Source organism: Nycticebus coucang, chromosome 11 (assembly GCF_027406575.1).
Source record: "Nycticebus coucang isolate mNycCou1 chromosome 11, mNycCou1.pri, whole genome shotgun sequence".
NCBI lineage: Eukaryota > Metazoa > Chordata > Mammalia > Primates > Lorisidae > Nycticebus > Nycticebus coucang.
In genome coordinates this window covers 96,278,165-96,292,680 of record NC_069790.1, presented here as the reverse complement: position 1 = coordinate 96,292,680, position 14,516 = coordinate 96,278,165, and the positions used below count along the sequence as shown (strand labels likewise).

At 35.8% G+C, this 14,516-nt stretch overlaps 1 protein-coding gene across 2 annotated transcripts in view; it reads left to right on the top strand.

The window, feature by feature from the left end:
- The first annotated feature begins 8,823 nt into the window (after nt 1-8,823).
- POT1 (protection of telomeres 1) overlaps nt 8,824-14,516 on the top strand; it is a 71,117-nt gene continuing 65,424 nt past the window's right edge. For both annotated transcript variants that reach the window (XM_053553734.1, XM_053553733.1), the window contains exon 1: nt 8,824-8,869. The gene's annotated coding sequence lies outside the window, so the exon portion shown is untranslated. The remainder of the gene's footprint in view (nt 8,870-14,516) is intronic.

Here is a 14,516-nt window from a genome sequence, read left to right as displayed (position 1 = left end):
GCTAACTAATTGGTACCTGCTTCTGTGCTCTCCAACTTTTAGAGCTGGATCGTCCTTAAAAAGGAAAGCCACCCATATTTTTTTAAAATCTAAGTTTACATAGAAGAGAAGCTATATATGTAGATATTGTTACAGGATTTTCCAGAACATAGCCACCTCACGCTATAGAATATAAGACATGATGAGAAAAGGGACTCTACCCTCAAGACAAACCTAGACTTCCTCAGTGGTAAGAAGCTGAAGGATCCTCTGTGATTCATTTGCCTTCCATGTCTGTCAATTTCCAGCAAAACTTTTCCTCTTATTTTTCCTCATGTGCTTTATTCTGTGTGTATCGCCTCAACTACTCATGCATCCATTTGAACATAAACCAGGGTCCTCAAAATTTGCACCTATTCTAAGTGTACTAAAGGTTTGTGGGTTTTTTGTTTGCTTTTGTTTAGTGGGTTGGATGGGGCTACAGTATAGGCATCGCAGAGTAAAGAGTGGTATCTCTTCTGGAAGTCATGCACACCCCCTGGCTTTTTGCTGGTTCCACTTCAGTTGCTCTCTTTTTTCTCTTTCTTCCCCATCTCTGTAGAGAAACCTGAAGAACCAATCATTTTCTTAGGCAACATGGATCTTCTCACACACAGGCATCTGGCTGGATGTTAGTTTTTACTATAAGCAGGTTTGTCAAAGAGTATTTTTCTGGGGCGGCGCCTGTGGCTCAAGGAGTAGGGTGCTGGCCCCATATTGCTGGAGGTGGTGGGTTCCAACCCAGCCCCAGCCAAAAATACTGCAAAAAAAAAAAAAAATTAAGATTCTCAGGAATATTTTTCTGAAGGAACATTTAAAAGAATTATGAATCAAAAAGACATTTTATCAAATAAATATCTTTAGAGTAATTTAGTAAATATCAAAGATATTTATCAAAAAATTTTGGCTTGGGTGGCACCTGTGGCTCAAGGAGTAGGGTGCCGGTCCCATATGCCGGAGGTGGCAGGTTCAAACCCAGCCCCGGCCAAAAACCACAAAAAAAAAAAAAAAATTTTTGGCTCTTCTTGCTTAGTCTATGCCTTGTTCTACGTATTTGTATTTCCCTGATACGCTAACTTTGCTTTCAGATTTTCATTTTGTTTACAGCCATTCATTTTTTCCCTAGAGTATGGCATATCTCTTAGCATTCTTTACAGACAGGGCTTTTCACTGAGTTTGCTTTAATTCACTTCATATCATTACCCTATCAAACAAGGAACATAGGAGAGAGTAATCTAATTCCATCAAAAAAAAATTGTTGATGAGAAAAAAAGATGAAACAGGATGCTCTTAAGCTCTAAGGAGGATTGAAGATAAACATATTGCTTAAACAGTCTAATTAGAAACTTTCTAATTCAAGAAATCATTTATTTTATTAACCTGTAAAATAATACGAAACTTGAATTTAACTAATATATAACCATAGTAATTATTCTCAAAGGTCTTTTTTATTTTACCTGCAATTCACAAAATGTGGTCTTTGAACCATTCATAAGTCAGATTTTCCATGTTACTCAGGGAGCAAATATATACATTACAATATTTATGTTTATAATATAGCTTCTCTACTTCTTTGGCATAAATAAGCAATTTGTCTATTTTTTGTGGTCACACATGACCTCACTACTGTCTATCTGAAATCAGTATCTTTCTTCTTATCAATTATTCTGACGATTTTTAAGCAGTGGCACACCAGCGATGTGTTGTTCCTGGGCCTTTAACTCACAGGAATGAAAACTGAATAGTATTCTCATTAGGCTTGATGTCTTACTTAACCATTCATTTATAACGTATTTAGTGACTAAAAAATGAGCAAAGGAGCCTGAAATCCCTAGCCCTGTCGAGCTTACCTTCTAGTCCAAAACACCATTAAATGAGTCAATTTTATAAGATGTTTAAAGATGACTAGTGCTACAGAAAAAAAAAAAAAAAGTAGTAAAAGTCTGAAGTAAAGTGTGTCTAAGTTCAAATACAGTTTGGCTTCTTGGAGAGGTTATGTATGAGGAAATACCTAAAGGAATTGAGGAATTGCTCAGGAAAGAGTATTCTTGTACTCTATGAGCAAGTAATCCAGTTTGTCTGAAATGACTGAGCATGAAGAAATAAGGTCAGGACAGCAAAGGGATCAGGTCATACGTTGCCTTGTAGGCCACGTAAGAGACCTTGACTTATATTCTCACAGTACTGCAAAACCCTGTAGTCACTGAGCAGAAGATCAAATGATCTGACCTGCTGTCCTTGATGAGAATGAAATGTGGGTTATATGTGGGCAGGAAGTGAAAAGTAAAAATTCAGGGTGATCCTCTGGGATGCTATTGTAGAAATCCAATCCAGACAGAATGTGACTTAGATCACAGTGGCAGTGATGAAGATGGCTTGCACTAGTCTAGTCTAATCTGGTACAAATTTAAGGAGACAGCCCATATAGATCCCTGATGGCAGTCCTAACCCTATTGATTGTAAATAACAGAAACTTAACAAACAGTAATATTCCTTCACAAAATTCAAAAGCATCACTTGGAAGCTAAGAGGAAGATATTTAGTTCCTATTAATAACTGTGCCAAATATATATATATATTTTTTTTTTTTTTTTGAGGCACAGTCTCACTGTGTCACCCCCGGTAGAGTGCCATGGCAACATTGCTCACAGCAACTTCAGACTCTTGGGCTCCAGCGATTCTGTTGCCTCAGCCTCCCAAGTACCTAGAACTACAGGTGCCTGCCACAGTACCTGGTTGTTTTTACAGATGAGGTCTTGCTGTTGCTCAGGCTGGTCTCGAACTTGTGAGCACAGGCGATCTGCCTGCCTCAGCCTCCCAGACTCCTGGGATTATAGGTGTGAGCCGCTGCTCCTGGCCTATGCCAAATATATTAAGAATCTAGCAAACTACTCTGTCTTTTTCTCTGGGTTTGCAGAGTGGCTGGTTTTATTTCTTTGCATGCGTCTGATTCATGCTTCATCTTTGCTGTTTGTTTTTCTCTGACTTTTCATGCCATTGAAGATAGTGGCCACTCTAGCGTCCTATTTGCCCTTGTGATTCAAGTGTCAAGGCCAATCAATTTATACACAAATGCCAGTCCCATCTTCCTAAAAGAAAGAATATGAACTGGCTCAGCACAGGCAAGAGATTGGCTGATGCTGGGTCAAGTGATCAAGTGACCACTTTCATCTAGCCTGCACTCAGGATGGAACAGGATCAAGTCTGTAATACCAGCAGGGCACATGCTTTGAATTCTGTACAGGGGGGAGGCAGTTTTTAGAGAAGTGGCATGCAAACTGCATAAACATCTCAAATAATTATCAGATAATGTTAGCACTATAGTTTGGCTAAATATAATTCAAGGCCTTCCAAAAAATATTTTGTGTTCATTATTTTGAGTTATATTGATAAATAATAAAAACAGTAAAAAAAGTAATTAACCAAGAAGAACGTAGCTTGTTGTTCAAATCCTATAGTTAACAATAATCATAATTAACATTTATGAGCATCATTTCAAACACCTCTGTACAAATAAATAGAACTAGAAATGAAACTACCTTGGTAGGTAGATAGAATTATTTTTTAAATAAAGAAATCATAACATATAAATACTATTTTAAATTCAAAGTATTAACTTATGGTGTGCTCCCAGCTAATGGGCACAATGTAAGGGTATATGACACACCTCCTGGCTGAGGAACACAACTATAACAGGGACTTTACCCAACAAATGAAAATCATTGTAGTCTAATTGTACCCTAATATTAATCTAAAATTTAAAAAAACCATTAACTTAAATTGTATTTGAATTAATCAGAGAACAGTTGAAAAGAGCTGAAGGAATGGTTAAACTTCACATAATATTTTTTACTCCAACATAATGCATAAATTCTTATAAGAATCCTCTCAGCTGGGAGAGAAGGAAGTGGAATAAAAAAGTGTTTGTTCTTGTTATGGATTGAGATGAGCCTGCACCTTTCACTTGTTCTCAGAAAATCAGCCAACTCTGAGTCTCAAGTGCACCCAGCTCAGTTGTTAGAAGCAGGACCTCTAGTTCACAATCCCTGACAATGCCTGAAGATTCACTCTATGCTTGGAAAGAAGTGGAATATAACTAGTAAAATTAGGTTTTATGTCTAAGATGAGAATATTTAACAATATAGAGATTCCTATTTTTTCAGAATCACTAGAGATATAGTTATTATAAAAAGACTCTCGAATTCCATATATTATTAGAAATCTGCAGAAAGAAACATGTCACAGCCAAACACTTGTAAATATTACACAGATCATAGCTGTAATCTACTTCTAACTCAAATCAAGGCACAGAAAGAAAATAGGAAGCATATGAAGAAGGTCGATTATATGACTAGAAAAGAGACCACATGAGAGGCAAATATTCGGAGAAGACGGTTCCCTGGACCACACATACAAACATCCACATATATTTCTATGGTAGATTTCAAACTGACGTGACTTGGTTATGTTAAGATATAGGATTATCAAACAAACTTTTTTGAAATTACATGCTTTCCAACCAAACAAGTGTTTATAATATGACTTGTCATAATTACTTATATTAAGATAATGCCCTATTCTGTAAACATGGCTAATTAAAACTTCTGTCAACTCCTTGAGCCACAGGCACCACCACCATACTATCAGTTTTTTGATATCACTGTTTATTTAATGTGAGACTCTCAACTCTGAATCTGAGTATTTTCTCATATTTTTACATCTATTATCAGAGCAGAGCTTGATCACATAAAATTATCGTCAGCGTGAGGGTTATGTCTGTAGCAGTCTACAGTTTAGAGAGAACAAAGTGATGAGTTTGATCTGATGATCAAAATACAGGCTGGATACAGGGGGCAGAAAAGAAAAAACTAAAAATGTATTGACTGCTTCAGAGTACTTTATGCTTGGTGCTATATATTGTCATAGGAGTGAAATTTAGAGAATTGATTTTCCTTTATTATATGTGTATTGCCATATTATCATTTCTGCTCAATTTTTACTTAGGAAGGCCTCCTGTGACCTTTCTATCTAGGTCAGTTTATCTTATTTTTAATTCCCTGATACCATGAACAGTTCTTTGTATCTTTAATCATAATCAAAATTTACATTGATTTCTCTGAATTTATAAAAGATTCTGTTTCTCACTGCAAGCTCCAAAGGGGCTAGGGCCATGCCTGGTTGCACTCAACTTAATGCTCCAGGGTTTTGATCAATCCCAGGCATTCAGTGAATGTTCCCCAAATATTCATTAAGTTTACATAATATATTTTTAACACATTAAGACAATGTTACATATAAAGAAAGTTATTTGTAGAAAGTCATATATTTTCCTATAGTCTTTAAACAAGAGAAAGCACATATTTATAATTTACTTATATGAATCAATATGCTATAAAATATTCATCTATTGGGTGGCGCCTGTGGCTCAGTGGGTAGGGCGCTGGCCCCATATACTGAGGGTGATGGGTTCGAACCTGGCCCTGGCCAGCTAAAACAGCAGTGGCAACTGCAACAAAAATAGCCGGGCGTTGTGGTGGGCGCCTGTAGTCCCAGCTACTTGAGAGGCTGAGGCAAGAGAATCGCCCTAGCCCAAGAGCTGGAGGTTGCTGTGAGCTTTGATGCGACGACACCCTACTGAGGGCGACAAAAACAATATATATATATTATACATATAATATATAAATTATATATATATATACAATTTGATCATAGGAATTTTTCTTCTTGGACAAGGAAGATCATTTTTAAATAGAATAAGATCTGAAAGGAACTGGAATATGCATGTAAATTTAAAAAAATACTATTAAAACAGAAGTTTTAGGGAAAAATGATCAACACATTTTTTTCCGATTATGTAGACAATATTCTCTTTTAAAAAATATCTTTTTGTCTCTCTTTTTAAATTTTTTAAATTAAGTCACATATACATAGATCATGAATACATTTATACCTTTGTGGGATTCAATGTGTTGATTATTTGTACAAATTAGAGTGCTTACATCCCACTAATTAACATAGCTCTCACCTTATTTACTTAATCACAGTTTTAAGACATTTTGTTCAATACTTGATAGTATTGACTTTTACCCTTGCAATATGCTCCATAGATGTAGCCCCACCATTAACGCTCCCTCTATCGAAACACCATCTCCCTTCTCATCCTCTACCCTTCCCTCCTTCATCCGGGGCATAGCTGCGATTCATCTCTCATATGAGAGTGTGATTATAAATTGGTTTTATAGTAGTACTGAGTACATTGGATATTTTTTTCCATTCCTGAGATACTTTACTAAGAATACTTTCCAGCTCCATCCATGTAAACACAAAAGAGGTAAAGTCTCCATCTTTTTTTTATGCTGCATAGTATTCCATGGTAAACATATACCATAGTTTATTAATCCATTCATGGGTTGATGGGCACTTGGGCTTCTCCAACGCTTGGCAATTATGAACTGAGCTGCAGTAAAAAATGTAGTGCATATACTCAGTACTACTATAAAACCAATTTATAATCACACTCTCATATGAGAAAATAATAATTGGTTAAGGGCCCCATAATTAATCCAAAGGAAATGAATTGGAAATGTTGTACTATTAGGTTATTCAATTCGACATTTATTAGCTAAAAAGTAAGCAGCAAAGAACAATTTGAGAAGCATAAAGACAGGCAAAATGTGCCAGAAATTAGCAGATATCTTTCATTTGTATTACTGAGAATAACTACCCTATTGTTTATGCATCATCCCCCAAAAAAAGTATCCTTTACACTTTTGTTGCTCACTCTACTTGTTAGTGAAAATCTCATTTTAACTTTACTTTTCTATTTTTTTTTTTAAGTTTTTGGCCAGGGCTGGGTTTGAATTAACTTTTCTTAAAATTGAACATTTTTACATTGTAGATTTATATCAAAACTTTTCATTGCACCTTTGAAAATTATAACTTTTAATATTTATGACATTAATTGTTAGCCTTAGAGTAGCTTTTTAATGCTGCTTCAACAGCATAGAAAAACAGTAATGGATTGTTTTGGCATTAATGTCTTCAGTACCTTATCCAGTTGATTCAATCTCTTTTACCCTCTCTTATTATTTTAAATTGTACACGTGTAATTTTCTTCATTTGTAAAAAATAATTGCTAATGTGAGGAAAGGGAGACAGGCTCTGTAGCCTTATACATTCCAGCTCTACCACTGACAAATTATGAAGAAAAAAGATTGGAATTTACTAGGATGTGCAGAAGTGTTCACATCCTGGAGAAACTGAGAATAACCACTATAACAACAACAACAAAAGGAGTCATGTATTCTGCTAGATATCTTCATCACCTGAAGATATAGCCTATAAATGCTTTTAGACATTTATAGGCTAAACAGATGATGAAAAGCACTTTTAAAGAATTCATTGATAAGAGGGTAAGAGGAAAACTAGTTCCATTTGCAGCAAAATGAAAATATCTTTCACAAAGATAAGACAAAATGTCCTTTTGGCTTAGAAACAGAGATAGTTCTTCACTGTTTTTGTAAAGAGCAGTTTCAGTGTAATGGGTTGGGGGTGGGGTAGGGGTGGGATGGAAGGATGGAAGTCAGAGGTGAAAAAAGAGAAATAGCTTTCCTGAACATTTATTTGTTCATTCAATAAATATTTAGTGCCCCACAATTTGCCAGACACTGCATATGCTCTGTTTGGTAAGCATTTCTCCTGACCTTAAAAATCTTAGGTTTCTAAGAATGAGTGGGGAAGGAAAGTTGAAAATACCTGGAGAAAATATATATTAGCTGACGACAGGGTGGTGAGTAGGGAGGAAAGGGAGGTGGAAGTGGTCAAGATTCAAAAACCACGTGGGGTGCTTTAACACTTGAGGACTAGCAACAGCATTTGACAGCAAGGTGAGGCCACAGAAGGATGACAGGTTCTAACCCTTACTTACCATAGTTTTACTCAAATGGAGAGCTCCGGAGCTTATTCAGCTGTCACCAAGGGCTCATGCATGATAGATAACCAAGGAGGAGAAAGGAAAAAGATGGACTTATGCTGAATGCTCCCTGTTTAAACCAATAGGTACTTTAAAAACAGCTATTTCCTTCTACAAGTATTTACCCAAAGCAGATTTTTTAAAGTTCAAATTAGCCTTGGAAATATATGTGTAATTCTTTCCTAGCTTGTTGTCTCACAATGAGGTCGTTTCACTTAAATCAAACGACTGAAGTCATGTTATCAGATATTTACAAAGGATTTACATTTATTCTTACTAATTGTAACACAAAGTCATGGCCCTATAAACCAATGGTAAGGTAAACAACATAACCTATTCGTGGAATTATGTATGCCAACGCCCCTGAATTCCTATACAAACTATCAAACAATATTAGTATCTTTGTAAATAGTTCCCTGCAAAACTGCATTTGAGTGCTTATCGTGGGGGAAAGTTAACTGGAAATTAAAGAAGGGCCCTGCCCACCGGAGCTTCCAAACTCGTAAATGTAATCTCAAACCCGAGGCAGAACGTTCCGCCGGGCTCCACAGCAGGAGCATCTAACCGCTGACCCCGGAGATTGACAGGGGGCGGAGTTAAGGGGAGCGGCGAGAATTCTGGGAGACCAGACTGGACCCGGCGGGGCCTGTACCGAAAGCCTAAGTTAACCCTAACGCAGCATTCTCTATCGGTTTCAGGTAACCTCTAGGGCGGCTGAGGCCTGGGAACTATTATGTGGTTTACTCCCCACTCCCAGACGCGAGAACGAGCGACAGTTTAGGCCTAGCGACCCCCTGCGCATGCGTAAGCCGTCAGCGTGCGTGTGACGTCAGAGGCGCGCCAGTCTAAACTCTTCCTAGGTTTCTTTCTAGAGTGCGGGTGAGTGAATTTCTAAGTAGGGTTGGAGTTCGTGGAGTGGGTACAAGGTGGATTGGGTTGGGGTTAGGTGTTGTAAAGAGATTGATTTTGTTTAGGTCAAAATTGGATGGAATTATTGCAGAGAAATTCTACCTGCGTGTTAACTTGACCTTACCGTGTTCAACATCTTGCCTGGCGTTTTGGGAGAGGCAGACGTCCCTGCCTTCACGAGCTCAAGTTGCTTGGGGAACTTGTACCCTTGCATACGTTTAAAACAGAATTTTAGAGGTACTATAAATACAAAAGCAAAATAGAAAAGAGTTAAGTTCCAGTTCCATAGAACAATGCTGTGTATTGATCCTTATAATAAAATGTAAATAATCTATCCCTTTGCCTTATCTCCCCAAACGTGATAACTAAGAAAGGAAAAACAAAACAAAATTAAGGAGACTGGACCCCTCCAGCCAGATTGTCATATAGGAAGAAATTCATCCAGGTATGAATTTTCATAACTTAGAATGCCTTTTTTCTCCTAAAAGGAATGCAAAACCATTGAGTTGGTTTAGGAATGGTTTTTATCTTTGCCATAACATTTGAGACAAGACTTCAATGATGAATTTTTCTTAATTATTCTAATTATTCAACGTTTATTTCGCAAACATTTATTGAATTGTTCTGTGATATATTGAAATAAGTTTCCGAGGTATAAAGATGAATAAATATAATCGCTGAACTAAAGTTTTTTTTTTTTTTTTGTGGGCTTGACTGATTGCCTAATCTCTAATTATTAAATGTGGTATTAGTATTGTCGTATGTGAGCATGAGAGCTTTTGGTTCTGACACGTTAGATCAGGGAAGTCAAGTTGGAATTTATAGCATGACACATTATATTCTACCTTCCTTTTGAGTAAAAGCCCTTATGATGGGAAGGATAGAAAAACAACACTAATAAAATAATTATAATAACAAGAGGTAACATTTATTGAGCTTTTTATATATGTTGGATAGTGTCTTAAATGCTTACTTATATTAGCTTATTTAATAATCACAAAGCCCTATGACTTAGATACTATTATTTCTTATCTTAAAATGAGGGTACTGTATTTCAGAAAGGTTAAGTAACTTGGCCAGAGATCGTATGGCTAATAAGAGCAGGAATTTGAATTTGGATGATTTGCTTCAGACTTAATAGGATAAAGAAGAATCCGTAGGTCTTGGAGAACAATTAGACTAGTGGGGAAGAGGGAAATTCAGGAAACTTCTATGTTTCAAATTCTTAGCCAGCCTGAGGAAGGCAATAGGAGATGCACGTTTAAGTAAAATAATGATGAATTCAATTTTAGATGTGTTTGAGAGATCTTTGGAGGTATCCAAGTAGAAATGTTCAGTCATTGGATTCAGGTGTTTGGATCTCAAATGTCCTCCTGCTTAGGGAGGTTTGGGCCAAACCATAGAATGGAAAGAGAAGAATTGTGTTGAAGAAGTGAGTGAAAGGAGATAGTATGAATAAGAGACTGAGATAGTCTAGAGAAGTAGGAAAATCAGGATAGAGTGGTGTCTTAGATACTTAGGAAGACATGTTTCAAGGAATGACTAATAACAGCAACTTGTTGTTTTTAATCCAAAAAAGTCTGTAAGTAGTAATCTCATTTTATAGTTTGAAAACAGATACAGGTTAACTTTAAATTCATTCAACGTCAAATAGCTATTAAGTGGTTGTGCTGTTTTTGCTACTAACCAATGTATGTGTTGCTTTCAGATGATGAGTCTAAGGTTTGAAAATTATCTGTTTGTTCTAATAAGAATTGACAGGAATACATCTGTTGGCATACTCAGAAGCAAATTTAATTTTCAGTTTTGAGGATTGAATGCTAGGTGAGGAAATGAAAGCAAGAAATGTTTTCCAATGAATGTATTGTGATAGTTTGATAATTTGATCAAAGAAGTACTGAAGGTTTAAGGCTTTTTAGTTTTAGCTGGTTCAGTTTTACATTTGAGTTTTAATGACTGGCTTTTATACTACCCCAAATCAACTCTAGAACCACGGCACTAGAGTGAGATAAAACAAAGTCAATTTTAAGAGTATATCAGTATTTTCGTTCTTCGTCTATTACACCTTCTCTCCCGCTAACACACACTCACATCCAGCCAACAATCACTAACTTGCTCCTCTGGCAGGCAGTTTAGTGTTCTGAAAAGAGGTGTAAGCCCTGGAGCCAGACTGTCTTTCAGTTGCAGGTTTCCCTTCTCTTACCTGTGTCATTGGGAAAGTAATTTAGTCTTTCTATAACTTATCTTCTTCATTTGCAAAATAGGAACTATGTTAGAATTTACCATATAGAAATGTTGGGAGGAGTAAATGTAAAGATGTTACTTAATGAAGTTTAAGCATTCAATGAATACTAGTATTGTGGTACATCTCATGAAAACTTCAAAAGCAGTGTCTTTGTTTCTCAGGTTTTAGTGAAAATAATATGTTATAGTTCCACTTACCAGAGCGTAGTGGAACTAGCTTCAAATATTTAATTGCATGAGTCTTTCAAAGACCCTGTTAAGGACCTTAAAAATGAATTTACACGTTCATATGTATTTTAAAACTTTACAAAAGATTGTTTAACCTCAAATGGTTAAGACTGCTGTCTCTTTCCACTTTAACTTCTCCATCACATTTCCTCTCATACCAAGTGGCACTGGAACAGCTAAGAACTTTTTTTTTTTTAGTATCTAAGGGGAGGTTGACTTTTGGAATATATTTGTTTTAGATTAATGACATGTATTTATGTGGTTTGAAGTCACTTTTGTGTATAAGCGGGCTATGACTAGCTCTTCTAGTCTCCAACTCACTGGATGGCGTGGCAGTAAGTTAGGGGGCCTAAAGTGGTATCAGGGTAGGAAAATGCCCTCTCCTATCTACCATGGGCCTTATGTACTTAGTGAAGGAAAAATAGGTTCTGAATCATATGGAGCCTAAAGCTAGTCTGAAGAGAATTGTTACAAATCTTACAGCTTATGTATAAAAGAAATGTAATAGAAATTTTTCCAAACTTAACAGTTTTTATAAGGTTACCAATGATGAATAGTGAAGTTGAATACAGTTGCTATAAATTATTAATAGCAAAGAAACCCCAAATTTTAATCAGCTATGCTATAGGAAAAGTTGAATTATCTTTTTATCCCCTCTATACTTCATAGAAGTATAATTCTAGAGACACATATACTAACAAGAAAACTGGAAAATAAAATTTAAAAAGTGTGCACACAGAAGCAATCATGCCTGCTTGAGGCCAGTTAGCGTTAGAGTTAGTATTTTTAACAAATACCTACATAACTATTTTAATGTGTCAGTTTTGTTAATAAGTGACTCTAATAGGCTTGCTATCATTATTTGTTCCTTGAAGGCATGATCTTATTTCAGCTTAATCAAGATGACTAATATTTGAGATGACAGTTCTTAATTATTAAGAATTTAGTGTTGAAGAAGATCTGAAATTATACTGTTTGTTTCAGTAACATATTTTTCAGAAGTGATGAGAATGAGAGAAAATAGGGGAGGGGGAGAGAATATGAATGAAAGGTAGACTATATGTTGGTGTTTAAGAGGGAAAGACTTCACTTATTTAGAAAGCTAACACAAATAATTTTTCCTTTGAACTAGAATATGTAATTTATTCATTACAGTGCTTTCTTGAGATAGGGGAAAATGCAAAAAAAAATCAGTTTATTGACTACCATGTAAGTATTAAGCTATAACAAATATTTTCTCTGGCACTTCATGTGCCCACCCCACCCCCCAAAAAAACAAAACAAAACAAAAAACAAAATACAAATGCCTTAGTCTGTTTTGTGCTGCTTTAACAGAGTACTACAGACTGAATAATTTATAATGAACAGACATTTATTGGCTCACAGTTCTGGAGGCGGGGCCTAACATCCATTTATAATGGTATTAATCCCACTCTGAGGACCTTTGTGGCCTAATACCTCTGATAGATACTAGCTCTTAATCATTTTAATGGCAGGGACTTTCAACATAAGTTTTGGAGGAGACAAACAGGCAAAACATACCAACCAAACAAATACTGTATTTATGAATGGTCTCCTAGGTTTTCAGCCTGCTAGGTATGCATAAGCAATTTTTGTTACAGTGCTTTGCATTAGTAATACTTAGTTTTCATGGGCTATATAATGAATTGAATATACATAAAAATATACATAAAATACAAAAAATACATGAATTATTTTTGTAAAGATGCATACTTGTAACATTTTTAGAGATTTTAGGGACCTATGCTAACATGTCCATTTCCTTCAATTTGCTATGATCATTCAAGTTGCCTTTTTCTTCTTTCCTGATATTTCCTAATAAGTAAGGCATTTAACTGTCTCCTTCTTTCATATTGTTTGATTTTAATTAATGATCAAGAAAATGCTTTAGCATCCATATTTTAAGAGTCAACTACTTATGAAATTAAAGCATGTTTCCTTTTTGTGAAAAGACTATCTTTAGGTGAAGGTGAGTATCTTAGAATACGGTGTCTTCAGTGAGCTCCAGTGATAAATAGATGACCATGAGAGATCCTTGAACCCAGTGAAAGTGTATGTGAATGTGAAGATGTGTGTATATTATTTTTAGCCTCTGAAGATGTCATCTGTAACTTTTATCTCATTCTCAGAGAGATCCACGAACCCACAATCATCAAAAAAAAAAAAAAAAAAAGTCATGTTTTGGGCAGCACCTGTGGCTCAAAGGAGTAGGGCACTGGCCCCATATGCTGGAGTTGGCGGGTTCAAACCCAGCCCTGGCCAAAAACTGCAAAAGACTTCTTCTTTTTTTTTTTTTTTTTTGACACAGTTTCACTTTGTCCACTTGGTAAAGTGCTGTGGCATCATAGTTCACAGCACCTCAAACTCTTGGGCTCAAGCCGTTCTCTTGCCTCAGCTTCTCAAGTAGCTAACAGCGGTTCTCAACCTGTGGGTCACAACCCCTTTTTAACAATGCAAATACATTGCGTTATTAGGAAGGTTGAGAACCACTGACTAGAACTACAGGTACCTGCCACAACGCTCAGCTGTTCAAAGTGATTTTTAAAGGCAGAATTTCATATGAATCTTTCATGGTATAGTTGAGTTAATATTGAGCTCCAAGAGTAATTAGCTCTGGAGATCAGAGGAACATAATAATGATTTGATATTTGAAGTTGGTATCTTCTAAAAATAATCTTACGTTATTGGTTATTTTTAGAAAAATGTTATGTTCATAATTATCAACTGCTAATGTTAATAAAATTTTGGTCTTCCTCAAAGTTTTTTTAACTTTTTAAAAGAACAGTAGAAAAGAATATTACTGGGGGAAATGTTCTAGGTGAAGTTGATATGAGAGAAAAGTGTATTAAATTTGTGTGAATATGTGTTAAAAATTTATCTTAGTGCATAAGTTTGTTATTTTACACTTCCTTCCTCCTCTTGACTCTTTTGACTCTTGGTGTATATCTGTGTGTTCGTGTGTAGGTATTCATATTTTGATATTTTGTTGGGGAGTTCTAACTTTTAAGGAGTTTTTCTAGCTAACATGTTTGGATATTTTGGAATATAACAATGTAGAGATGTAAATTCTAATTTCTAGTGAAGTTAATGAGATTAAAAACATATGCTTTTGCTCTTATCCTTT